This window comes from Suricata suricatta, chromosome 6, assembly GCF_006229205.1.
Source record: "Suricata suricatta isolate VVHF042 chromosome 6, meerkat_22Aug2017_6uvM2_HiC, whole genome shotgun sequence".
Taxonomy (NCBI): Eukaryota; Metazoa; Chordata; class Mammalia; order Carnivora; family Herpestidae; genus Suricata; species Suricata suricatta.
This window is the reverse complement of record NC_043705.1, coordinates 66,396,876-66,423,081: the sequence shown is the minus strand read 5'-3', so window position 1 is coordinate 66,423,081 and position 26,206 is coordinate 66,396,876. Positions and strand designations below refer to the sequence as shown.

Genomic DNA, 26,206 nt, shown 5'->3' with positions numbered 1-26,206 from the left:
TGTGAATTCACAACTGTGAGATCATGACCTGAGCTGATATCAAGAGTCAGGTACTTACCCGGCTGAGCCTCTCAGGCACCCCTTGCCCCATTTCTGCTTCTCCTTCTTTGGTGGGCTTCCACCTTCCAAATAAAATAATAGTATCCTATCCTTACCTCAGGCTCAGCTTGATGAAGGATTGAGCTAAATCAACCTATTTGCATAATTATTTTTCAAACACTTCATACCTATGCTCTTTTCATCCCTGCTCTGTGGAACCCTAGCCTATAGATAGATAAGATCTTATAGTCAAATAAAGTTTTAGGAAACAGTACCTACAATCTGATGCTACCATAGTACAATCTTTAAATACAGGAATACTGAATTTCTGACATTAGATTTTTTGTGAAAGATCATGGAGAATCCCAACAGTAATCATGAGGAACAATGAAAAGAAGTTTAGTAGACTACCAATTCATGAAGGAATAATCACAGAGAGATATGTGTTATAATACATGTATATTAAATATGTTAGCTATTATGGGTTGCAAGCAGCATAAATTATTATGAGTCTCTCTCATACTTCAGAAATCATATCATATCAATAACAAAATGGAAATCCAAGATAAATTATTATAGGAGTCTTTCTCATATTTCTGGGACCATATAATATAAATAACTAAATGGAAATCCAAGGTAGATGCTTTAGAGCAAATATCATAATTACATATTTGAGCTCCGTGTTCTATTTAATTACTATTCTTATTGGTCTCTTCCCCTTCTATTTACTTTCACTCAGCATCCTATCCATATCTGAATAGACAAACCCTTTGAAGTCCAAACACTTACCATTATTTCTGCTCCAGGGAAGTTTTGAAATGAGTCATCTTTTCTTAGAATATGCTTCAACACAGGAAAAATAAAAAGATCACAGAATTAGGTATTAGTGGTAAAAATTTATTATGTTGTTAAAATTCCCTAAAGACTAGAAATAACTATAATCAAAATTTAAATGAAACATATTTCTATGTCAAACCCATGTGGGTTTTATAAGGAGTATTTTTCTTTTCCACCAATTCAGACGCCCATTAGCTTTTACCATATAAAAATGGAAAGAAAATAATAAATATGTTTCATCAAGCAATCTCCTAGGCATTTTACATGTTTCTCTCTTTTAATCTTGCCATTGTGCCATAAGTTAGGAGTTACTATCCCCATTTCCACAGAGAAAACAGAAGCTGAGAAGTTTGAAAACTTTGTGCAAATCATTTAGCCAATCAGTTCCTGAAACATAACTGAAATTCAAATCTGACATCTAAGTCCACCTAGAAGTTTAAAATGTTATATTACTTTCTAGGCTAAAATTCTTCTGAAAAAGCAAAAGTACCTACATTTTGCTAAGGTGTGCTTTGTAGTAAGTAGGGTACCCAAAAGAATATAAAATAACAATTTATTAAGTTATACTCTTATCTGAAAAAATTAATTCAACTTTTTGAAAGGAACCTTTAACTAGAGCATAGTTTTCTTAGTAAAAAATTCTGGCATACTTAATAAAAATAACAGATGCTAGCTTGGTGAACACAACGTATGAGAGCGTTCTTCTTTCACTGGGCATTTGGCAAGTCGTGAGGGAAATCAGGCAGCTGGGTCATAGCATAGTAAATTATTTAAAAGTCAAATATGCTCACCTCACACCATATGCTAAAACAAATTCCAGATGTATTAAAATTTTTAATATTTTTAAATCAAATCAAGGAAAATTAAAATAATATTAAATATTTAAAACTTTGACAGAGAAATGATTTTCTCTGCTTTGAATTTATAAAGAATAAACAGGAAGATACCAACAAATGTTACATTTGAAATGTTTACATAAAAAAATAAAAAGCCAAACTTACTGGGAGGCTTTTCACTAAATCTGGCACTGAATTAATAGCTCAATTACATTTTTGTATGTATAAAACAAGATATTCTAACTTCCGATAGAACAGTTGCTAAGACTTAACAAGTAAACTGGGAAGAGATTAAACAGATAATTTGAAGGAGAGGAAAATAATGATCACTTAAAGAAAATTAATGATCAAATATGGGAATTTGAAAATATTCAAACATTCTAATAACCAAAAAATTTAGATTAAAACAAATGCCATTTGACATGCAAAACTACAAAAACAAATAAGTAAATAATCACCTTAAATACTGCAAAAGTATACTGAATTCACTGTCCCATTCTTTCCTGATGACAAACATAACTTGGTACAACTCTTCTAGAAAGCAATTTGGCAAATAATTTGTCATAGGTGTTCCCAGTTTTCACATACCCAAGAATCCACCCCAGGAAAGTCAGCTAAACTATGAAAAGAATTAAATATATGAAAACCCCTGGGGCGCCTGGGTGGCTCAGCCGGTTCACTGTCTGATTCTTGATTTAGGCTCAGGTCATGATCTCACAGTTTGTGAGTTTGAGCCCCACAGTGGGCTCTGCACTGACATTGTGGAGCCTGCCTGGGATTCTCTCTCTTCTTCTCCCTTTGCCTTTTCCTTCCTTGTCACCACTCTGTCCTTTCCTCATTCTCATTCTCTCTCTCTCTCAAAAAAAATAAACAGAATAAATAATAATAAATAATAATAAATACATGAAGACACACACAATGTTACACTAAGGATATTTAGAAGCAACTCAAAAATCTAATAGCAGGGGAATGTTTTAGGACATTATCACAGATCCACTGGATAAAATATCTGGATGTTTTGAAAATATTAATTGTTGAGGGTACCTCAGTGGCTCATTCAGTTAAGCATCTGATTCTTGATTTCAGCTCAGGCCATGATCCTAGGGTCATGGGATTGAGTCCCATGACAAAGCCCCACAATGGGCTCTAAGCTGAGCATGGAACTTGGTTAAGATTCTCTCTCTCTCTCTCTCTCTCTCTCTCTCTCTCTCTCTCTCCCTCCCTCCCTCCCTCCCTCCTCTGCTCACTCACTCTCTCTCTCTAAAATACACGTTAAAAAAGATTAATTGTTGAAGAAAACAAATACTTAAAGTAAATATTTCTTTAAGCAGAATTACATGGATCTGATTATTTTAAGTACATTCTTAAATGTTTTCTAAAAACCTGGAGTGGAGTACACTAAGAGTGGAGTATACTAAAACTCTAACAGTAGTTGGATTTATGGGTGCACTTTTTACATTTGTCCTGTTTTCACATTTTCCCTAAGTTTGGTGTCTACATCTATATTTTTATATACAGGTTACATATCAAAACTAAGTGTCGGGATAAGAAAGAACATGACCAAGATTAATGGGGACAGACAATAAAAGTCAAAAACAAATGTTTTATAACTATTGCCTCTTATCCGTAGGATTTACATATACTTGTTGACTTTGCCAACTTCGCAAAATAGGTGTTTTTCAATTAAAAAGATAGTAAGTTAATTTAGTCAGAGAAGGAGAGAGAAAGTATAAATATAGATAGAATGAAAGACATGTAGAAAAATAAATATCTCTTCTGGGTCTGAGCAATATGTATATGGCCCCACCCCACCTCCAGATGTTTCTAACAATGTGTCTTGACACTAAGTTACTGAAAACAGGTCTCCTTCAACAATGAACCTGCACATCGCCTGGGCCTCAATACACACCCAGAATGTAGAAATAATTGAATTTAACCTGTTGATATGGCTTGATAAATCCCATTAACAAAAGAGTGTAAAAATGACTGATACTGGTCTTGAAAATGTTGATTTTCCTTTATATACAAACTAAATGTTTTCCTAGAACTCAAATGATATGTTGGAAACCCAGAGTCCTCTGAGTCATTAGTAGAGAGATATGCTCACCCCACCTACGCATTTCCCCTGCCCCTGCTGCCATCAGGACAATACCAGTAATAGCTACCATTTATTGAGTCATGTGTCTCTCATGTACCAGGCACTTTGCATCTGTTACCTCATTTATTTCCAACCACAACCTTGTGAGGTCCGGACAATGGCTCTCAAAGGGCTATAACATGGTTCTCTTGAAACACACTAGCAGCAACATTTCCCTCTATCTGCTCGTAAGACTAATTGGGCCAGCTCTCAGAATGCTGTGTGGAAACAATTTTTCAGTATTTATGATCTATGCAGTGATCTTCTCACACATCCTTTTGCAGGTGATATACGAAAAGGTGCATAGACTAAATGAGGAGTAGATTTTTGTACAGAAAGAAAACAAGCCTAAGTGTTATGCCTATATTTCGTTCTGTTCTTGGTTCCTGGTTCTATTGTTCACACGTTGGGTGATCTTAATTAAGGCAGTTTAACTTTGCAAGTCTCCAAGCATCAGGACCTCAAATTTACAAGTCAGGAGGACCACCACTTTAGTCAAGGATTTTTCATTGTAACAGAAACCAGATCAGAAACACTTAGGCAAAATGCAAATTTATACCAAAATTATACAGGGATTTTGTTGGGAGGGTAGCTAAATTTCATCAGAATTTTGGACCAGAAACAAGAATGAGATTAGGAACCTGTAGAGCTACTTTTAGGGACAGGCACCCCAAAATCTACCAGCAGGGCTAAGTTTACATCCTAATTTCACCATTTAATTATATCATCATTCAAACTGGTTTTTAATAGTTCTTAACACAGTGTGTGGTCCAAGGTGGGTATCTAATAAATAGGAGATGTTTTATTATTATTTTGTCTTCAGCAATAACGCAGTAATAATCAATGACATATTTTTACCACAAAGCTGGTCAAATATACTTTTTGGTCATTAGGTATGCAGAAGTAGTATGGAAAATTACTTAGAGCTAAAGTTCTGCACTCAGTGTTCCAATTTCAACCCTACCACCTATCATCTATGTACCTAGAGGAAAGTAAGTATGGATTATGAAAATAAAAGCATTTGCTTACTGGTGAAGATTAAAAGAGATAATATGCATACAATACTGAAATTGAGTCCTGGTGGGTATTAAATGTTCAATAGGTATATGCTATAAAATTATCGCTTTAAAATTTTTATGTGTTAGTAATAAAAATTCCAGGTAACCTAAAGGAAGAGAAAACCTAAAAGGAATCAGAAACCAGTGTGACAACTACAATAAAGTGACATTGAATGGATAAACCCAACCTAACTTCACCCTTAGTCTGTCCGTATTGTATTTAATTTTCCATTTACTTTTTTTCACAGCCATCAGGAATAAAGCAATCACTAAAGTGACATAATTTAAATGACTTACCACACATTCCAGCACAGCATTAGCATCACCTGGGACTTTATTAAAAATGCAAATTCTTGGGCAACCTCCCCAAACTCACTGAAATAGAATCTCTTTGGTGTGCATGGGGGTGGGAGAGACGGGAGCATACGGTGTTTCAGCAAGCCATGTGCATGACCCTGAGGTTGCTCAAGTCAGAGAACCAGCTGTTGAAGAATTCTGCATATTAGAGTCACCTTTACAACTTGAAAAATTATCTGTATTGGGGTGCGTGAATGGCTCACTAAGTTAAGCATCACACTCTTGATTTTTCCTCAGGTCATGATTTCATGGCCCGGAGATTGATTCCCTGGATTGGCTCACTGTGGGCACTGAGACTGCTTGAGGCTCTCTCTCACCCTCTCCTTTTGCCCTCCCCTACTTGTGTGCTTACTCTCTCTCTAAAAAGTAAATAAATAAATAACATATAAAATGTATCTATATTAATGCCAGGGTCCTAAAACAGCTTAATCAAAAGTACTAGGGGGAAAAAAAATCACTAGGGATAAGGACAGCTTACCAACACAGATATTTTAGAAATATAACTAAAAGCTCGCCCCTGTGGAAAGAGAATCACTATAATTGTCCATTCCACACAATCATGATGCAAACAGCGTAGTGACCAACACCAAGGATGTCTCTGAGGTGCATGAAAACAGAGGTGGACTTGGTTTGAAGCATCTCCAATCCTCACATTATGGATGCTCTCCAGTATTACTTAATACTCTAAGATTTCCTCTTTTCTCACTTCAGGGTGATACTCCCTCATATATACCTGATTCTGTGAGAAAATCAGTTCTTAGATTTTTTTCGTTCCTACTGACAGAAATCTCAAGCAACCCCGAAGAACAATTTCAAAGGAAAATTTTATAACTTAGCCACATGAAATTTCAGATCTGGCCAAATGGAGTGCATAATGGTTTGTGGACAGGGAGTGGAAGACCCTTTCCACAGTTTTATTTTAATTACCCAGCCTACTTCCTCAGCTACAACGTGCTACAGAATATTGATAATTTATTATATTGAGTGACATACTTTAATGAATATTAACTCCTTTCAATCCTTTTTGGCAACCCCCAGAATTAACTGAACTCAGTGTATTGCTATGAGACCAGCCACTCAGCAGCAGCAAGGGTGCTAACTGGTACATTAACCGCAGTGAAAACACAACCTGCAAAGACATGTGGAGGCAGGAAAAGAAAAGCACATCGATAATACGGCCTAGAATGATAAAATTTCTATCATGTAATGCAACAAAGATAAAGCCATTTTAATGAAATCACGTCAAAGGACCCAAGTCTCCTGCTTTGAAAACAAATGGTGTTGGCTTCCAGTCAACTTTTCTAGGGCTTAGCAGCAGGAGGTCATTACCCTTTGACAATGTTCAGTTACACAGACATTATCTCCAATTAACAGGTTTTAACTACAAGGATTTCTCTTTTATTGAAAACAGTGTTATTTTTTAAATAAATAACTATAGAGGTTATTCGGTAATTTTGTCTTATTTACTGACATGGGAATGATTACATTTGCTCCTATAAACACACACATCCACACACACACATCCACACACATACACACATACACATCTGAGTCAACAGAATACTTTTAGTGTCCTTGAACTCTTTTTAAAGCTTGGCAGAGAAATATTCAAATCTTTACATCAGTTCAAAAGACCTCTTTTCCTCAGGAAAAAAAAATCCTTCCCCATTTGGACATAACCAAGACATTCTATTTCAAATTTCCAAAATAAAGTACTACTAATGAAACATCTATCAATTGTAATGCATTATGTTTTCTGTCTCATTTGAGAAGGTATTAAGGAATTCTGGATGATGGCCAGAAGTTCAGAGGAGAATTTTTAACACTCTCTCAATAGACAAATTTATAGCTTTAACTAGACAGAGTCCTGGTCTTATCAGCGCATAGCAGGGAAATGATTAAAATATTCCAGACAAACTTAAAGTTGGTTGTCCTTAGGTGGAAATGAAACATCATTCTGGGCTGAAACCTCCAATTATATAAGATAGGAAGTCACAGAAAGACATCAGATTTGTACACTGTCAGTCTACACGGCAGATGGTAGTGTCTGGCAATGCCTTTTTTATAACAGAAAATATTATTATAAAAATATCCAGAGAAGACATTTTTAGTTCTTTGACTTAATATGTGAAAAAATTAGAGATTTCTATAGAAATTAGAGGTTTAATACCCAATAGTATGAAGCAGTAATTTTCTTTGAAGTCTATGCATTAACTATTCTGTCATTTCTTAGAGAATTTTTTATAGTTGGAAATCATCTGGTATTTTCATTTCTCTCTCTCTCTGTCTCTCTCTTTCTCTCTTTCTCTTTTCCTTTCCCTCTCAACCATCTATTTAAATTCAGCCTAAATCTATATATTTTTATACTACAGTTAAATCACACTATAGTGTGTTGTGGCATGCTGTAAGTCACATTTTAGCCTTCCCTAATGTTATTACAAAAGAATTGCCTTTATCTCAAAGGGGACGTTTTCTTATAGATGAAGTTTCTTGAAGGTAGAATTCTCCTGAGAGCCACACTTTTGAGTGGCATGTTCTTAAGCATATTGCATTATGTGTCAGTACAATTAGCATATTCCTCTGGATTGTAAAAAGTAACAATACTTGACAGCTGACTATGTAGGGAAATGGCCTGTAAAACTATCTCAGAACTAGGAAACCCAGTCCTTGAATGGAACAAGCAAGAATAGCACAGTTTTTGTGATCCTATTTCAAAAAAAGATTGGAGGAGGTTTAGACTCCCAGGTGGTTCGACCATTCCTGTCTCAAATTCCAATACCATATTCACAGTGCTTATAGCTTGGGGAGCAAAGGCAGTACAGAGGACAGCTGAAAGAGAGGGAACAGAAATGGAAATACCCCTGCCTGATTCTGGCATGGTGCATAAGATGTATCAATATAGCCATGGAAATGTCCCCAACGATTTTCAAAGAATCTTACTAGCTGCAAAAAGGTCTCTGTGTTCTCAAAAATGTTATATTGCAACAGTGTATGTTCTCAAACTACTGAAGAACCGAGAGAGGGCTTCTCCCTCACCAGAACGAGCCTGGAAAGGTGAGCAGTCAGAGTCGTTGCATAACTAGGTCACAGATTCAGAATGTGCAAAACCCACTGTTAAGCAGAAAGGAAAAAACAACAAAAGCAAAATAGCCACAGCCAATAAATATTTTGGAGACTTTTTTGAGGCAGGAAATGCCCTCTTAATTAAATCCTAGAAGAGCATTTCAAGGAGCTTAAGGGGTTCTAGGGTAGTCTGTGAGAAAGCATGTTGTCTTCATTCCCTGGTGCATACATGTTGTTTTGATATACTTGTTTAATTTCAAATTAAAATGATAAAATAGAAAATGCCTGAGGTCATTCCTATAGTTAGCTTTTCCTTGTCCTAAATCTTCTTTTTGTGAATAAGGATTATTGAAGGTTTAAATATTTTCATTTATAAATGAAATCTGAGAATTAAGACATATTAGACCTAAGCCCTGAAATTTTGAAAATGGGGAGAAAGACATCAGCCGTGTCATTATTGATGATATATATGTTTATTTTCACTCTCATTCTTTTTCCATCTGCAGCCCCAGCTCGACTTGTACTGTCACTACAACTTCAACCTTCAGACATGTTATTTGTTGCAATACATCAAACTCCCTTACTCCACACTTCCAGGGGCAAACCTGATAAATCCCTATGGCTTAGAGAAGCCTCCGGGAAGGGCCCAGCTAGTGTCATCTCTTACAGTTTAATTTTAACTTAAATTTACAAGTCAATGTACCACCACCACACATGGAGCAGACCATCTACATTCTTTCATTTGGAACCGAAACGCACACCTCAGTGCCATCTGTACTTTGATTTCAGCCACCCACTACTGACTCAACAGCTTGTTCCTGTGGTGGTAGCCCTCTTACAGTAAGAACACTAGAACTAATTATTTTTTATGTTTTTGTGCCACAATCCCTTGACTCTGGAGACAAATAAGCATAATACAAAAAGTGTTCATGAAAAACAGAGCCTCAGATGTCCCTTATTTATGTCAAAATTCTACCTTTAAAACCACACCAGATTTTACTGGAGATTTTTTATAGTGAAAAGGTTTCTAGGAATCTAACTTTTTAAGCCCATACACTTTAGAGAAAAAGTCTTAAATATTCTAGGGTGATTAAGGATAGTAAAGAAATGTGTGACTGAAGGGTAAGTTGTGACACCACAAACACAAACAGCTTCAATACATTGCCTGGAGTCAGTTCAAATGAGTGGCTATTTCTGGTAGACCATTTCTAAGGTAACAGACCTCTGAGGCATGGTTTCCTTCCCAAAGCAATCCGAGGTTTTCCTCAAAGACCAACCTAACAAATTCCAGTTATCCCTTGGGATAGTTTAACTTCAGATTGATCATTCATTGACCATAAAATATCAATTTATTTCTTAGTTTCATTAGCATTTATTGAGGCCCCCAATATGTAATCAGCATTGTGCTAGACTCCAGAAATAACAGAGTAATCATCCAAAGAAGAAGCAAAGTGAGGTATTGATTAAAGTGTGTCTGAATTTACTACAAATCTTGGTTATTTCTGATGTAAGAAATTTATATCACACTAAATTATTTCTGAAAATCATGGACTTCCCAGTTAATTCCAGACAACCAGCCCACCAACCTTTTCCTGGAGGTAGTCACAGGAAGCACCGGAAAGACTTGTGTTTCTCCAAATACTTTCCTTTCTTAAGGATGTTCTGATAGACTATCAAAACCTGGTCTCATGATGGACCCCCGGACAACAGCAGTCAATTATTTGATGGCTGAGAAATGTATGCTCAAAATACTTTGTGACTGAAGCACAGAAACATGAACACAGATGACAAGCAGAAAAGTATACACATGCTTAATTACATGGCGTAGAAGTTCTTGAGTTGTTGACATGTACAAAGCGTGTGAGCAATAGAAATGAACATACTCTGGGCGGACCGTGTCTTCTATTTCCTGATGCTATCAACCTCTATTATAGTCCACATGAGCTCCCACTTATTTTTATATCAAATTGCTAAAATTTAGCTTACATGTTAAAAGTCAGAGTCTGTGGTTGCTTCATCAAGGCAAGTGCTATTTGTGCATCTTGGTATACTCAGAATGTAGCACAATGTATTGAATCACAAAGCATAACAAAATAAATGCTGTTTTAAAAAACCCTTGATTTAAGAACACTTAGAGAATATGAATTTTGGTGATGCTGAGTAACATATTTCTCTAATTCATTCAGTTGTAGGAAGATAAGAGTTTGCTAAAATAAACCTTATTCACTAGTGTACATGAAAATGGCAGATAAAAGTCACACTTCAATTTGTTACAGAAATTTCATAAAAAAACTAAATGCTATTCTCTACTTATTCACTGAAAGTCATGTTAAAGTAATTTTTTTCATAAAACTGTTGAAGGAACAGTAAAATATAAACTTCCTTTTACTAGTAAACTATCCTAGATCTCAGTCTTATATACATATAATATTAATGATTTAGAGTCAGAAAAATTGTTGAGGATTTGGTGAATGGATAAGTATATAATACATTTATTATACCCTACAACACGTATTCTTTCAAAATCTATATAGAAAAGGAAGCCTATCATTATATATTTAATTTCATGTTTACACAGTTGTTCTTTTTATAACTATAGAAGTTTAGATTGTCCATAATACTATAGAAATGTAATGTAATTGACAGAAAGTAATAACAGATAATGGGTGTGTATATATACAGAGAGAATGAGAGAGAAAAGAGATGTTATTATAAATTCACTGTAATTTCAAATGGAAAATAGGAAATCACACAATGCAATATTCCCATTCTACATTCAAACTGTGCCAAATTCTACCACTTTTTCTTTACAAAATTTCTAAAATCCATCTGTTTTATAATGAAATATACATTTTTATCCCAGATTAGATCATATGAACCACCTTATTTCTTACATCATAGACTCCTTGAATGCAGAGGTGTGTTAAACATGTATCCAGTCAAGGCAAAATTATAAAATCAGTAAAACTGGCTCTTCTCCTTCTCTCCTTATCTTTGTCTCACCAAATGGTGCCTCCATCTACTCCCCTGACTATTGATGCTTTCAGGCTTCCTCATGGCTCCCTAGAAAGCCCACTCACTTCCCCTCTAGGTTCACATCCTGTTTCTGTTTGTGGTTATATCTCTCTCTACATAGTCTTCTCGTTAAATCCACTAATCAGATCTCAATGTAGAATTTACTCAAGTTTTACACATAAACTACAGTGAAATGTTAATAACTGAAAGGATATAATCAGCTCCTAGAAGTATTTATATTTTAAATGTTGACTATTTATCAATAAACACAGTATTAATTTAGCACTGACTTGGCACTGGCTGTTTAGCATTGGCTGAGTCAGACACAAAAGATATATAACAGATTGTCCCTGTTCTTGAGAAGTTTAACACTGTTTGAGTTGGGGCTTATTGCTAATATGAAACATTTTGAGCTAAATTGCCAATATCTGATTTCAATGTCATTGGAATTCTCAGTTGGAAGCATTTATGGTAGGATAGAGTAGGCAGAAATGTCTTCAAAAGGAAACTGAGTCATTAACAGAACCTTGAGGAAAATGCTGGATTTGAAAAGGCAGAGGCAAAAACGGAGGCCATTTTCCAAACCTGGAAAAAGCAAGACAAAAGAAACAAAAGGGGGTAACAAAATAGTCTGTCCAAGAGATACTTTGGAAACTAGATTAATTGAATGGCACATATGCTAGCTAGCCAGTAAAAAGTCAACTCAGATAGGTTGGGTGTGATGTTAATTTTCCATTATTGCTTTCCTTCCTGATGGCTTTAGGGAAGAATCCTTTTCCTTACCTTTTCCAGCTTCAAGAGGCTAACCAAATTATTTGAAATTCCCCAAAAGATGTCCATTTCCTAATTCCTGGACCCTGTGGACAAGTGAGTTTATGTGGCAAAAGGGTTTTGGCAGATGTGATTAAATTAATGGCTCTGGTATGAGGAGATTACCCTGGATTAGCCATATGGGTCCTTCCAATCAGTGAGACTTTTCCAGCTGTGATCAGAAAAAGCTAGGAATGCAGAATGGTCAAATAAATGAAATGTTTCTGGCTTTGAATGTGGAGGAAGGGGGTCATGAGCCAAGGAATGTGGGCAGCCTGTAGACCCTGGGAAGACAAAGAAATGGACTATCCCCTAGAGCATCGAGAAAGGAAAACAACCCAGTCTAACACCTTATTGTAGCCCAGTGAGATCTGTGTCAGAATATGACCTACATACCTGGAAGATAATGAATGTGTCTTGTCTTAAGCCATAGAAACTGGACACCTAAATGTTGAAATAAATGACTATTATTTTCAGATAAAATTTAACATCTACCCTCTCAGTTTTAGGAGCTTAGTAAGGGCATAATAAATAATTGCATATTTATCTTCATTGATTCTGAATTGTGACTCTTCTGAGGTTTTTCATATATTTTTGGTAAAATTTCAAAAATGGAGTATGTAACACTATCAGAAAGTACACTAACTCAGTTTATAGGAACAAAAGTCTCTAAACTTTTGTCACAAGGAAATCTCAACACATCACTCTTCAAATGAAAAATAATATGATACTATTTTTGCTTTTTTATGAAAAAAAGAGACACAAAAATTAAGTTACTCAAGATCTTAAAGTCAATGAATGGAAAAACAGAATCAAAATTTAGGTACCTCTGGCTTTTCATTACTGTACCAGCAAAGTATGTGTGATTTCTTAAAATTTTATAATATTCTTCCACCCGACTGTCTAGTAAGGAAACTCTTTCCCTGACTTTCTAGTTCACTTTACTTCCAAGTCATGCAAACAAGAAAGAATAGGAAAGTGAGTAGAACACCACAGTGTTTTGAAAGTGTGGGGGATTTATATACATATAAATTCATATGAGAATCCACATGGGCCAAGTCATCTTTGCCCTTTGTTACAAATTAATGTATAAAAGGTATTCCTTATTAGACGTCTAGTTCAGTGTCATCATTAGAAAGCCTACTGGGCCCGCCACAGAGCCACCTCACCCAGGTGTCCTCTTTAGCGGGTATCGGCCACAGGGACACTGTCAGCCAACAACTTCTGCCGCAGTCCATCTTGGTATTTAATATGAGACACACTTTCTGCAGGCAGTTCTAGCAATGATGGCAAAGCTGAGAAACTCCAGGATCCTGCCATTTTTGCCCATCATAGGACTCTCTCTCCCTCTTTTTAAGCTGATTTATTTATTTATTTATTTATTTATTTATTTATTTATTTTGAGGGAGAGAATGAGATGCACAGTTGGAGAGGGGCAGAGAGTAGGAAAGACAGAATCCCAATCTCTACGCCATCAGTGCAGAGCCCAGTGTGGAGCTCGAACTCACAAACCATGAGATCATGATGTAAACCAAGACCAGGAGTCAGATGGACACTTAACCTACTGAGCCACCCAGGCACCTCCAGCATAGGACACTTTTAATGGACACTCTACTCTAGAGGTCCTCCTTAGGCTGGCTCAACCTTGTCAGGGGAGCACTGTTCTCAGAGACTCTCTCCATCCAATTTTCCTCTCTGCCACCCTCCTTTCACAGAGGTCAGACCTGCATCATAGTCTGAAGTTTTTCCCCTCTCTTTAGCCCTTTCTTCTTTATGTTCAATGTATATTACCTCCTATACATTTTTTGTGCTTGTAGCTCAGTCCTGGCACCTGATTCCAGTACACCTGAACTGATATTTATGATTACAAGAATTTTACGAGTTCATTTTCCTCCCAAAATAGTAACCAAGACACTATTTTAAATAAGAAGGCTAGTATGGCTGCATGCAAACCAATTGCTGGTGACCAGGATTCTTTTTGCTCAACAGGTAGCCACCTGTCAATGTTGTTCTACCACAGTATCACTAAAGAGCAAGGCTGGTGGCAACAAGGCTGAAAACTATAAATACTTCCAGTCTCCTTGCCAGAAAAGCTCATATGTTCTGGTGTCTCATCCATACCTGTAAAGAACAACCTGTCCCTTTATTTCCATCTGCTGCGTGTGACAAAATCAAACCTGCATTTCCTCAGTCAGCACATCTCCAGCCCTTGCTTACATTAACAAAGCTTGTCCCCTTTTCAATTTATTAATTTACTAATTAACTATGAGCCGTCAGATGAAGTATCATACCTAATGCAACATTTGAGATCATTTCAAGATTAGGATTTCTCCTCCAAAAGATTTCTAACACTGTTAAGAAAAATAATCATGCAAATAAGCATGTGGTTGTGTTTTACCTGAACCATTTCCTAGATCTATTATAAACCTTTGTTTTTCCTTTGCTTTTCAACATGGCATATGTGCTTTTTTTTATACTCTGGTAAAGCAACTTGACAGTTGGTAGCTGTCTGGCTGTTTATTCAACATATGTACCACTTAATGCACAGGTCTCAGTGATACAATCCCCAAAGTCAGTCCAACTGGGATAAAAGTCAACAAATAGAGCTTTGCAGGGAGAACATTTACTTGGGGAGAGTTAAATATTTGAAAGGTGTTTAGCAGTTAAGATTTAAGCCTAATGTCATAAGAATTTACAGGGTCAGCAGCTCCCCCGGCACCGCACATTCTCCTGATTTCACATAGGAGCTCCATATGTTAGGAAATCACCTTTTTAATTAGATCTCTGAAGCCTCATTCTAAGTTACCACTGTCACAAGTCTTGGATAAAATCCTATTCTCAGGAAACCTTTCAGTAAACAGTTAGCTGTAGGTTCTTACAAAAAGATATGGAGACAGATTCCGCCAGATTGCAAGTGATTTTAAATTAGCTGCTCTGGAAAGTGGTGGGTGTGGTGTTATTCCAACATCCTTATATGTTACCTGAGCCTCTTCACCAGGGAAAATAAAACGTGCTTAGTCATTTGCATTTCTGCAAGTCCAACTGGTTAGGGAGTTCTGTGGCCTATTCTATCCTGTCCAGACTAGCAGACAGGATAAAACACAGATATCCCCAATACAGTTTGGCCATTAGGACTGTTGAAGTGTGAATCCAACTGACAAGTAAGGCTTCCTGAAAATATAGAAATGGTCTCCAGGAAAGCAGAAGAAAGTTAATGGAAAAAGTTATATATAAGGAGGTATTTTGTACAAGATACCAACCTCCCGAAAACCCTAAAGTGAAAGCAGTATTAATATTTCCACTTCTTTAGGTAAAAAAAAAAAAAAACCTGAGACTGAGTGGCAAGGTGACTTTCCCAAGGTGACAAGGATAAGCACTGCAGATTCAAGTCCCATTACGGATGAAACCAACATCTTGTTATTGGCCAGAATGATACACTCTCTGTGAACAATATAATTTATAACGATGTCTTGAAACTTATAGAAATTGTAGGGCAACTCAATCTGATATGAGGCTCTTTTGGCTCTGGAGTTAGCCTATACTCCAGAGGTAAATTAAGTTCTGAAGTCACCAGTTCTCAAATTTAGTGTATCAGACAAAATTCTTATTATCTTTTTCAAGTTCCTATGGCTGTCTGTTTCCTGGCCCACACTGCTGACACCAGGGCCCAGCCAATCATTCACTCGTAAGTGTCAAGCTCCTCCTCCTTGTCAGCTGCCACATAGTGAGGCATATGAGCTGCATTCCTAGAGTTTTTGACCCTTCCCCTCTACTGTTATTATTTATTTATTTATTTATTTACTTACTTACTTACTTATGTATTTATTTATTTATTTATTTATTTATTTTTAGAGAAAGGGAAGCAAGTGTGAGTAGGGGAAGGGCAGTGGGAGAGGAAGAGATAGCTCCACATTGTCAGTACAGAGCCCGATACAGGGCTCCATCTCACAACCCTGAGATCATGACCTGAGCCAAAATCGAGAGTTGGCCACTTAACCAACTGAGCCCCCTAAGTGTTCCAATTTTCTTCTATTTTTAGATTTGAATGAGATAGATCATTTCAGAACATGGAATCTGGAATGTTCTGCATACAGAGTGGTTGGCATGTAAAGGAACTGGACGGCACTTGGAAATGACTGAAAGTTAATTTCCTATGGTGAAAATATTGACCAATTGGAAAGAGAAGACAGGAGGGAGCCATGCAGATAAATGTCGTCATCTTTCCCACACCACCTAACATGGATCATTCTATACAGCACAGCGGGGAATACACTGTGTGTCAAGAAAATATATCTGCCTACGAACATCATGGCTCATTGTTAAGCTGTTGACACACATATAAATACAGAATTTCACTTGCTTTTCACATCTTTTCCTTGTCTCATTGTCCTTATTTCTAACTCTCCTGTCTTAAGTTTGCACATACGAAATAACGCTTTGGCTCTTAATCCTCATCCCGGCCTCCATATTCTGAGGAAACTGGCAAGCAAAGCCACTTAATAAACGTAAGAATTACTATGGAATTGTCAAAAATGTAGATTTCCTAAATTTTACTTTCTCTAAACACAAAAATTTTCTGGGGTCATAATTTCAGATGCTATCCTTGTTTCATATTATTTTTGTATTTAAAAGAGATTCTTTTAAATCTTTAAAAGAGATAAATCAAGTTGTCCAAGGAGTAAGTTTTTGCCTTCCTCTTCCACAATAAGAAAAACTACAATTGTGTTCCAGTCAGTAATATGTTTACAGCCAGGTAATGAACTAAGATTAGTCTAAAACAGTTGAGATAACAAGGCTCCCAAATTTCCAAGACTCCATTGAGGCAAGAGGTGCCACCTGTTCCCACTCTGGAAAGATAATTCTGGAATTATAGATAATTCTTTGTTCTAATAATAAAGAAGGACAGATAGAGCTGGCTTGATGTCTGATTCTTCCCCAACCTTCTTTCTAGAATGCAGAAATGATACTTAAAGGTGCAATAACATTTATCCACTAGCTTCAGTAGCCATTTATTCACTATAAAGTAACAAGTGGGAAGAAGAACATGTCCAAGACAATGGAGCAGACAGAAAAATAGTGTTGGTCTGGAATTTTTGCAATGTGGAAAAACAAGCAAACAAAAACTCTGTTTAAACTATTATAGTTAGGTTTTAGGAGACTTGTAGTCAAATGCATTATTAGCTGATATGGACTCTTAATTGTGTATATCAGGTTGATAGAATCTTATCTAACAGAAACAATCACTTCAATCTTATCAAAGTAGAGGAAGGAAAGGAAAGGAAAGGAAAAAAAGGATAGGATAGGATAGGATAGGATAGGATAGGATAGGATAGGATAGGATAGGATAGAATAGGAAAGGAAAGGATAGAATAGGAAAGGAAAGGGAAGGAAGGAAGGAAGGAAGGAAGGAAGGAAGGAAGGAAGGAAGGAAGGAAGGAAGGAAGGAAGGAGAAAGAAAAAAAAGAAAGAGAGAGCGAGAGAGAGAGAGAGAGAAGGGGGGAAGAAAGAAGGAAGAGGGGGAAGAAAGGAAGGAGAAGGTGAAGAGAAGAGAAGAGAAGAGAAAAGAAGACAAGAACCAAAATAGAGCAGAAGCAAAATGTGCATTAAGGTGACATACTACATAACCCATATATTCTAAACAGTATTTTTCCTATTGAGCAAATAAAGTTTCACATTTTAAAAAAAGGTGTATTTCCCCCTTAGCCATATAGTTATATGGTTAAGTGTTACAAGATTTTAAAATGTGTATTTTTGGCAGTATACAATTTTCTTTCCAAAATATGCATTTTGAAAAGTGATGAAATTTTTAATAAAGGTTTATACAAATCATTATACTGATATCAAATAGTTTTCGGAAGTCCTGGCTTTATTTCTGTATTCTTTCTCAGTCCTTAATTTCCAATTTATATTCTAAATCTCCAATAATGAAAAACAAATTTACATTTATTTCAATAGAGAGCTTTTTTTCCCCAAAGAATACCTAGTAATGTCTTATGAAATGCTAATATTCTAGGATATAAAGTTTGAGAAAGCTGTGTCAATACAAGTCCATGCATTTACTCAACACGTATGTAACATACCAAAGCATATCACTTACTACAATAATTTATACATATACACACATAAATACTTCTATGTATCTAAATATATCTTATATTCATCCAAAAATCTTAAGGTTTAATACTAAGAATTGGTCAAATATCTTTTCTTTTGATGCTCTATGCACTTAAGTTTATCATATACAACTTTAATTCCTTATTATCTTTATTAGAAGGTTCCAAGAAGAAAACAAATGTAGGAAGAAACTTCTAACATGTTCAAATTTATATAATGGGTTTCCAGTTGAACAAGAGATGTAAGTTTATTCTTAGAGTAATTAGACAATCCTCCTGTAGAATATTCAAGCTACTTTCTGGGGTATGGAAGATGAGGGGAGAGGAAAGAAAGTAGATAATATTTCATGTCAAAGTATAATTCCTTCTAATTATTTTTTCAGTTAAGAGAGGAAACAAAGATATTGTAATGTGAAACTATTGCTTGGAAAAAAACATCTTTGTTTAAGGCTAACTAAAAACTAATGTAATTAGACTAATTAAAAATTGAAATCAACATCTTAATTGACATAAATTTATTTTTCAATTTTGAAAGTTTAGAACTGTCAGATGGTCAAAGTAATGATGGAGTTCTTATTCTAATTATGAGTTTTGATTCTGCAGGAAGAAAAATGTAGACTTATCATGCTTTAATAGATAATAAAAGGAGAAGAGTTCAAACCCTAGATAGTACAATGACTTTCCCAAAAACAGATCTTTTCCTTTTAAGCACCAGATCAATAAATGACCCTTTTGATCACAGAACAAACTAAAACCTCCTCTATATTTTGCTTGTTACTTTCATTTTTTTCCCCAAGAAAAGATAAAGCCACTTAAGTAGCAGACCACAAAAGCACTGTGGTACTTTCATCCTTGTTAAGAGTTCAAAAAGTAAATAAAACTTTTTGAAACTTATATTTAAGAACAAAGCTACCACCCAGTAGCTCAATATACCTTTGGGGTTAGGAGTTTATTCAGAGCATCAAGAATCAGTATTTCCATCTAGACATAGAAGTGATCTAAATAGCATTCATAGGACTTTAAAAGACTTTTTGAAATAAAAAGTAGAGCAAACTACAAAAGTATAAATTCTAAGTTTTTCTACATCATTCTTACTTTGTAGAGCATTTGGTCAGGACAGGGGCTGCCAGCACATCACATATCAATCGGATATGAAAGAATACGCTGGTCCACATGGCCAAGGCACAGGAATAGACTAATGAGAACCAAGCTGTGTGCATTTTCTCTTCAGTTAGCTTTCCATCAATTTTCACAGGAATCCAATTGGTGAGAAAGCTCTGTAGGTATTTGCTATCATTGCCAGATCCTTATCTTTCCTTAGAATATGGAAATACGGACTAGTACAAAGTGCTAAGTGCTAGAAAGTACAGAGAAATGAGATAAGTATACATAGGAAGGACTGATGCACATGTTGGTGGGCAACTGGATATTTGGTGAAAACTGACCATTAGCGGAGAGAAGAATAATTCTCTACAAGGTTGACATTTCTATTCTGTTAGCAGGTGATTTGGAGCATTTAGTGCATAATGGGATTATGGAGTTTCAATATCAAAAAATAATACTTTTGAACCGATTTTAAATATGAGTGAAAAGTACAAAATCTCCCCAAATAAAGAAGCATCCACTTAACTGTTTATTTGGTTCATGTGTGTTTTTGAATAAGAAAGCCTACTGAGAAGTCAAGAGTTCCATATTTTGATCACCTGTTAATTGATTTCCTCTTGGCCCTGAGAAGATTCAATGCCTGTTTTGTTCTGACCATCACAGTTAAACTCACCCACACAACTGAGTACTAAAATCTAGTTGGAAAGAAAAAAATGCTTAGATATTTATATGGAAAATGTGCCCTGAGGAAAAAGCCAGTATAATGTCAGAACTAAAAAATGGCAATTTTGTATTTGAGAATTTCTTACTGAAAATGTTAATTGCAAAACGTGCCAACTAAGATTTGCTCTGTCATTTACCAGCACAAGAGCTCATTTGCTCCTTTGTCTTGCTTAACACCCCTACTGCAGTCTGAATTAGTGATATTCCTGAATTACTGCTCTTTCCAAATTTTTTCCTCTGCTTTCCTTACTTTACTAGTTCTCAGGTTTCTGTCTCTATTGTTCCCGTTCTCTTGTACTCCTTCTGGGATTGTAGCTTTATAAAATGAGGTAGTGATGGGTTGGAGGATTTTCCCCCTCCACTTGTATACTGCCAAGGGACTCTTTGAAGACCTTACTTTTACCATCAAGAACTAGGGAGGCAGACCTGGTGGCCTTAAGGGATTTAATTAGAGTTCACCAAGTCAGAATCTCCAAGCTCTCAAAGAACTAATTTAAATACAAGTTCAGTCACTTTTTCAACTATTTCTTAGACCCTTATTAAAATTGCAGGTTATTAAAGGGAACATCCTGTGTTTCACAATACCCAGAAAATAAACCTGGGTTATGCAGAATCTCAAGCCTCCTCTAGGTGCAAATGCAAAAGTCTGCCTATTCCTAGAGAAATAATAATGAATTAGCATATAAATTATTGAAACAAGCATTGTGGAGTTCTGTTGATGATGATCAATAACCTCTATATGGAGAGGACCCGTTTTACAAGCAAAAGTTAAACACTGATAGTAGATTAGTGAGAGAAAATATGTAACTAAATGCACTTGTGGTCAGTTGTCTTATTATTGCCTCATATAAAAATGTTAATTGTTATGACTCCTTTTTAGGTAATGTTATGTTCCTTTTGTTAAGCTGTTAGCCAGACCCTTGCTAAAAGCTGATGACAAATTGTATCAATTTTCAAAACTTTCTGGTCAACCAAACCTCTGTCACACATAGACAGGAGAGGAGAGCCACATGTAACATGATTTCTGATTGATGATGTTGAGATTTTATGAGAAAAAAAAAGTGCTCTTTCCTTTCTGCATTAAGAGTTGTGTCTTAATTAGGTCTTCTAACGGGAGATTATCTTGAAACATGAATTGACCACACAAGGGTGTCAAAATTAAACAACTAACACATTAAAATCTACAGACCTTTAATATGAAGAAAGATCACTATGATGGAAAGGGCCACTAAGCCAGCTGTCACATAAATGAGAGAAATGGGCAGAAAGAAAGCAAACAGGTTGTTTTCACACCATATAATTGTTAAAATCTTCATGTAAAGATCAAACAAAAAAGAATAAATTCCTAGGGGGCAGAGAGAAGAAAACAAAATGAAAGCTTTGTCATTTCTCTTTGATTTGGGGTACAATTTACAAAACACATCAACATTGTTTTGTTGCTTTTTTAAAAAAATTTCCACTAGAAAGAATCCTTCTTGGTGAAATAATTGTGAGAATTCTGTCACAGCCATTGTTTTCAAGTATTTCTCAGCTCACATCCCTGTAGTATTTTCATATAATTAGTGTCTTAGATTTCTCAAAGTTAACCTTCACTATGGCTTTAATAAGTGGATTGAAGAGCTGGGTCTTTTCACAGAACTAACTGGTGAGATATAGAAAGAATTTAGGTCATCTGCACACTTTGGATTTTTAATTATTTATATGCCTTTAGTAGGCATAAAATCTTAGGTACTTTTCCATCTATTCATTCATATAAATATGAAGCATTTTATGCCATTACACACTAAGTCAAGTTATATTTTAATACTGATTATTTTCTGGCATCACTGTACAGACAAAATAGTAAAGTTATCATCTTATGAAAGCACACTAATTCTCAGTTACAACATTACGAGACTAGTTTACTGGTATAAATTCACATGAACTTCCCAAGATGAGATATTTTTCATAATTTAAAATTTTAAAGTTATGGTTCATAATGATCACCCTGGAGCAGAAAAGGAAAATCTGTTTCTTCAGTAGATGTGTTAAAAATTCTTTCCATTTGCTTTCCACCAAAAGATCATGCTTAAGTACTTTCATTTAATATAAAATATTTTTCAGGTTTGCCTTGTTATTTAACGAAATTCAAAATCCGTTTGCAAAGGCAATCGCCCCATTCCCCAACCCTCTAAAAAAACTTGTCATTTCATGACAAACATAGATTTCCTGAGAGATGGAAAACATTCACTGTGAAAATTGCTATATTTATCCTTGAGACATATTTGGTAAAATTCACTAATTTGCCCAGTGCATAATTTCAGTATGTTCATGGAAAAACAAACTGTCTTACCAATGACTTTAAAACAGAATCCCTCTGCTCTCAGAATTCAATGGAAGGAAGTGCTATGTAAATACTAATGATTGAGTGTGATCTTCCCAGGCAGTGGGAAGGAAAATGCTCATTTTGATCACACACACTTACGCGTGCACACACATACGCATGTGCATAATTTTTTTAGGAAAGGCCTTTATAAGATTTTCATAAAAGATAATCAAAACAACAATTTACAGGTAAGTAATTAAGTCAGAGAGCAAGATGAAGACAAGATGAGGACAATTCCTAATCACACAGGTCAAATGCTTTTTGTCTCCCAAATAGTCTCTGAAGATCCTACTTGTACTTAATTTGTTCTAATATGATGTAAAATTTACCTCAGTAATGTGCTACAAGTCAACAGAAGTCTTTCTTTGGTTCCCTCTGACATTATTTTTAGTTGTATACAAGCAAGCTGATGACGGGAAATGAAATTTGAAGGTGAATATAGGGTCTCAGCTTGGAATGTGCTTCTAGTCTCCTATCGTGAAGATTCACCTTCTCAAATTCATGTCCAGATTATCTTTGTTTCATTATAAATTTAAAGTAATTAGATATTCTATTTGATTTAAAATAGATGTACAATCACAATTTCCTGTTTGATTTTGACTATTCATATATGAATGGATACTATCTCTCTAAATTATTATGTAATAGATTTCACAAAGAATTATCAACAAAACACAAACACATACAATATTCATAATAACCATTTGTTCTACTTACAAATGGTTTCTTGCCATCTAAAAAGGCAGCTAAACTGAGTGATATCATGGTCATAGTAGACCATAATAGGCTAAAATATGTAGTTTAACTCCTTGCACACCAAAATGCTGGTAACCACATTAAGGGTAACTGCATAGACTACTTATGTGCCCCCCAAATTCATATGTCGAAATCCTAATTCCCCACGTGATGATATTGGAGGTGGGCCTTTAGGAGTAGTTCGGTCATGAGGGGAGAGCCTCATGGAATTAGCCCTTTGATAAAAGAGACACCAGAGAGTTCCCTCACCCTTTCTGGCAGAACATAGCTATCTATAGCCAGAAAGTCGTGGTATTCAGACAGTGGATCTTACGGTGCCTTGATCTCAGACATCCCTGTCTACAGAGTGTGATAAACAAATTTTTGTTGTTTATGAGCTACCCAGTCTATGGCATATTGTCATAGCAGCCAAGCAAACTCAGACAAATATATATAGAGTAGAGAAATACTTGTCTTTACAAGGAAAATCCCATCCTATATGTATGCCTCTTTTGACTACAGTATTTGAATTAACACAATTATTACTAACCTTGATCAACTGAAAATATAATTCTAAAAAATTAGTATGTAAAGTAGAAGACATGAACTTGAAAAAAATTTTACCTCCTAATAATGAGTATGATTGTTATTGGGTAGATAATGTTTCCTGGATTTTTTAAGACTCTATCACAATATTCTATTAAACTAAAAGATTCAGAGAAAACCCAGGAAAGTCCAGAGCCCAAGATTAACATTACAGAAAGGTCCCAAATAGAGATTAACTAACAGGAAGGTAAAAAATTAAAATACTATATTCACAGTCCAAGTCATTGCTAGTTATGGTTAATGAAACATTTTGAGCTTTGTCATTAAGGAATCATACCCAAAATAGATCTCAGATGTACCCATTTTCCATGCCTATTCTAATTCTTACTCCATTCATTTTAATTCTGGACTATAACATCACCTACTAACACAAATGCACTTGATTTTATGGAGAAAAACCTGGAATTCAGAAAAATAGCCAGAAAAATAACTACTCAGCTAGTCCTCAGGCCTCTTTGCATCCTCTTGCATCCTCAAATACATATGATTTTATACACTCAGTTTTTATGTCTTGCTTTAGTACTTAATGATAGATTCAAATTGCTTACACTAACACCATCACTGTTTTCACCTGACAATATAGTCAAAAACAAAAACAAACAAACAAAAAAAAAACCATGAACTAAAGGTAAAAGAATTGCCAACTCAGCAATTTTCTTATGGTTTACTTGTGCTAGCACCAATAGTATTGACTTCAATATGAACTTTCTCTATAGAATTCTTTTTAATTCTCCAGTAATCATTGGAGAGTTGAATCAGATAAAAACCAGAAAAAATAATTTATCGGGCTTCATAATTGGATACCCAGGAACTGCAATATGTAGTAAGACATAGAAAGCACGTAAACTATTGAGTGTAGCATCAGATACTGTGGAGCATCCTCTTTGCCCTCGGAATACCTCACATACAGTGTGTAATTTGAGTTTAGATGTTTTGTGCAAGAATGGGGGCCAGAGTTGATCTTGACATCAAAAAGGAATAAAGTTTAAGGTTTTTACCTCAAGTTTGATGGTATTAAAGCTAAATCTTCTAGCATTCCAACATGCTGCATTGGGTACTCCTCTGTGGTTTATCCACACTCTTCCGCCCCACCCCCCCCCCACCAAACCACAAGATGGAACCAGTAACTGTGTAATACCACCAGACCAATATTCATAAAACTCTACTTGATGTGTCATTTCTCTCAAGTATTTGTATTTCCTGTACAACTTCAATTTATTCTTTTTTTAATAGTTTTTTAATAGTTTATTGGTTGGTTTCCATATAACACCCAGTGCTCTTCCCTACAAGTGCCCCTCTCCATGACCAGCATGCCCCTTCCACTTTCCCTCCTCCCTCTTCAGCCCTCAGTTTGTTCTCAGCATTCAAAAGTCTCTCATGATTTGCCTCACTCCCTCCCCCCAATTCTTCCCCCCTCCATCCCCATGGTCCTCTATTAAGTTTCTCCTGTTAGACCTATGAGTGACAACATATGGTATCTGTCCTTCTCTGCCTGACTTATTTCACTTAGCATGACACCCTTGAGGTCCATCCACTTAGCTGCAAATGGCCAGATTTCATTTTTTTCTCATTGCCATTCCATTTTATTCTAACATTCGGAGTTTTAACTGAGTTCCCTCAGTCCCCCTTTACTATACCACACAAAGGAGTTTTTTCTTTTTTTCTTTTTCTTAATATTCATTTATTTTGGGGGGAGGAGGCAAGATGGCAGAGAAGTAGGGAGCTCCATACTTTTCACCTCCTCGCATCTTTCAAACAAAGAAGGACTGAAGCCATAAGATACTGAACTGCAAGAGTCTTGGAGGAAAAGAGACAGAGTTCACTAAGAAGACAGCCTCATAGGGCTACCCCAAGAAACAAGCCAAAGTATACATGGTGAAGAGTCCCAAATATCACTACGAATAGGGAAATAATATAACCAAAGGCACAGCAAGAGAGACCAAGGGACTCCATTAAAAGAACACCTCCTGAACTGATACACCCTGGACAGTCAATGAGCCTCCTTTAAATATAGCAATACTCACAGGTGTAGAGTCCATAACAAGCTTTTAAAACTGACAATAGACAGAAAGCTAGCCAAAATGATAAAATGGAACAACTCTCCTCTAAAGAAATTCCAGAAAGAAATCACAGCAACATAATTGCTCAAAACAGATCTAAGCAACATAACTGAGCAAGAAATTAGAACAACTGTCATAAAATTAATCACTGGGTTTGAAAAAGGGATTGAAAAATTAATTGGCCGAACATTTGTGGGCCCAGTTCTGGGTTCTTTATTCTATTCCATTGATCTATGTGTCTGTTTTTGTGCCAATACCATACTGTCTTGATGATGACAGCTTTGTAGTCGAGGCTAAAGTCTGGGATTATGATGCCTCCCGTTTTGGTTTTCTTCTTCAGTATTACTT

The 26,206-nt window shown here is 35.8% G+C and overlaps 1 long non-coding RNA gene across 3 annotated transcripts in view; it reads right to left on the bottom strand.

The window, feature by feature from the left end:
• The window catches only part of LOC115294637, a 365,947-nt gene that overhangs the window by 80,602 nt on the left and 259,139 nt on the right, over nt 1-26,206 (bottom strand). For 2 of the 3 annotated variants that reach the window (XR_003910018.1, XR_003910019.1), the window contains exons 5-6: nt 12,549-12,596; nt 829-882 (exon numbers count right to left, since the gene is read on the bottom strand). This is a non-coding gene — a long non-coding RNA (uncharacterized LOC115294637). The remainder of the gene's footprint in view (nt 1-828; nt 883-12,548; nt 12,597-26,206) is intronic. The other variant, XR_003910020.1, reaches the window with a different exon arrangement.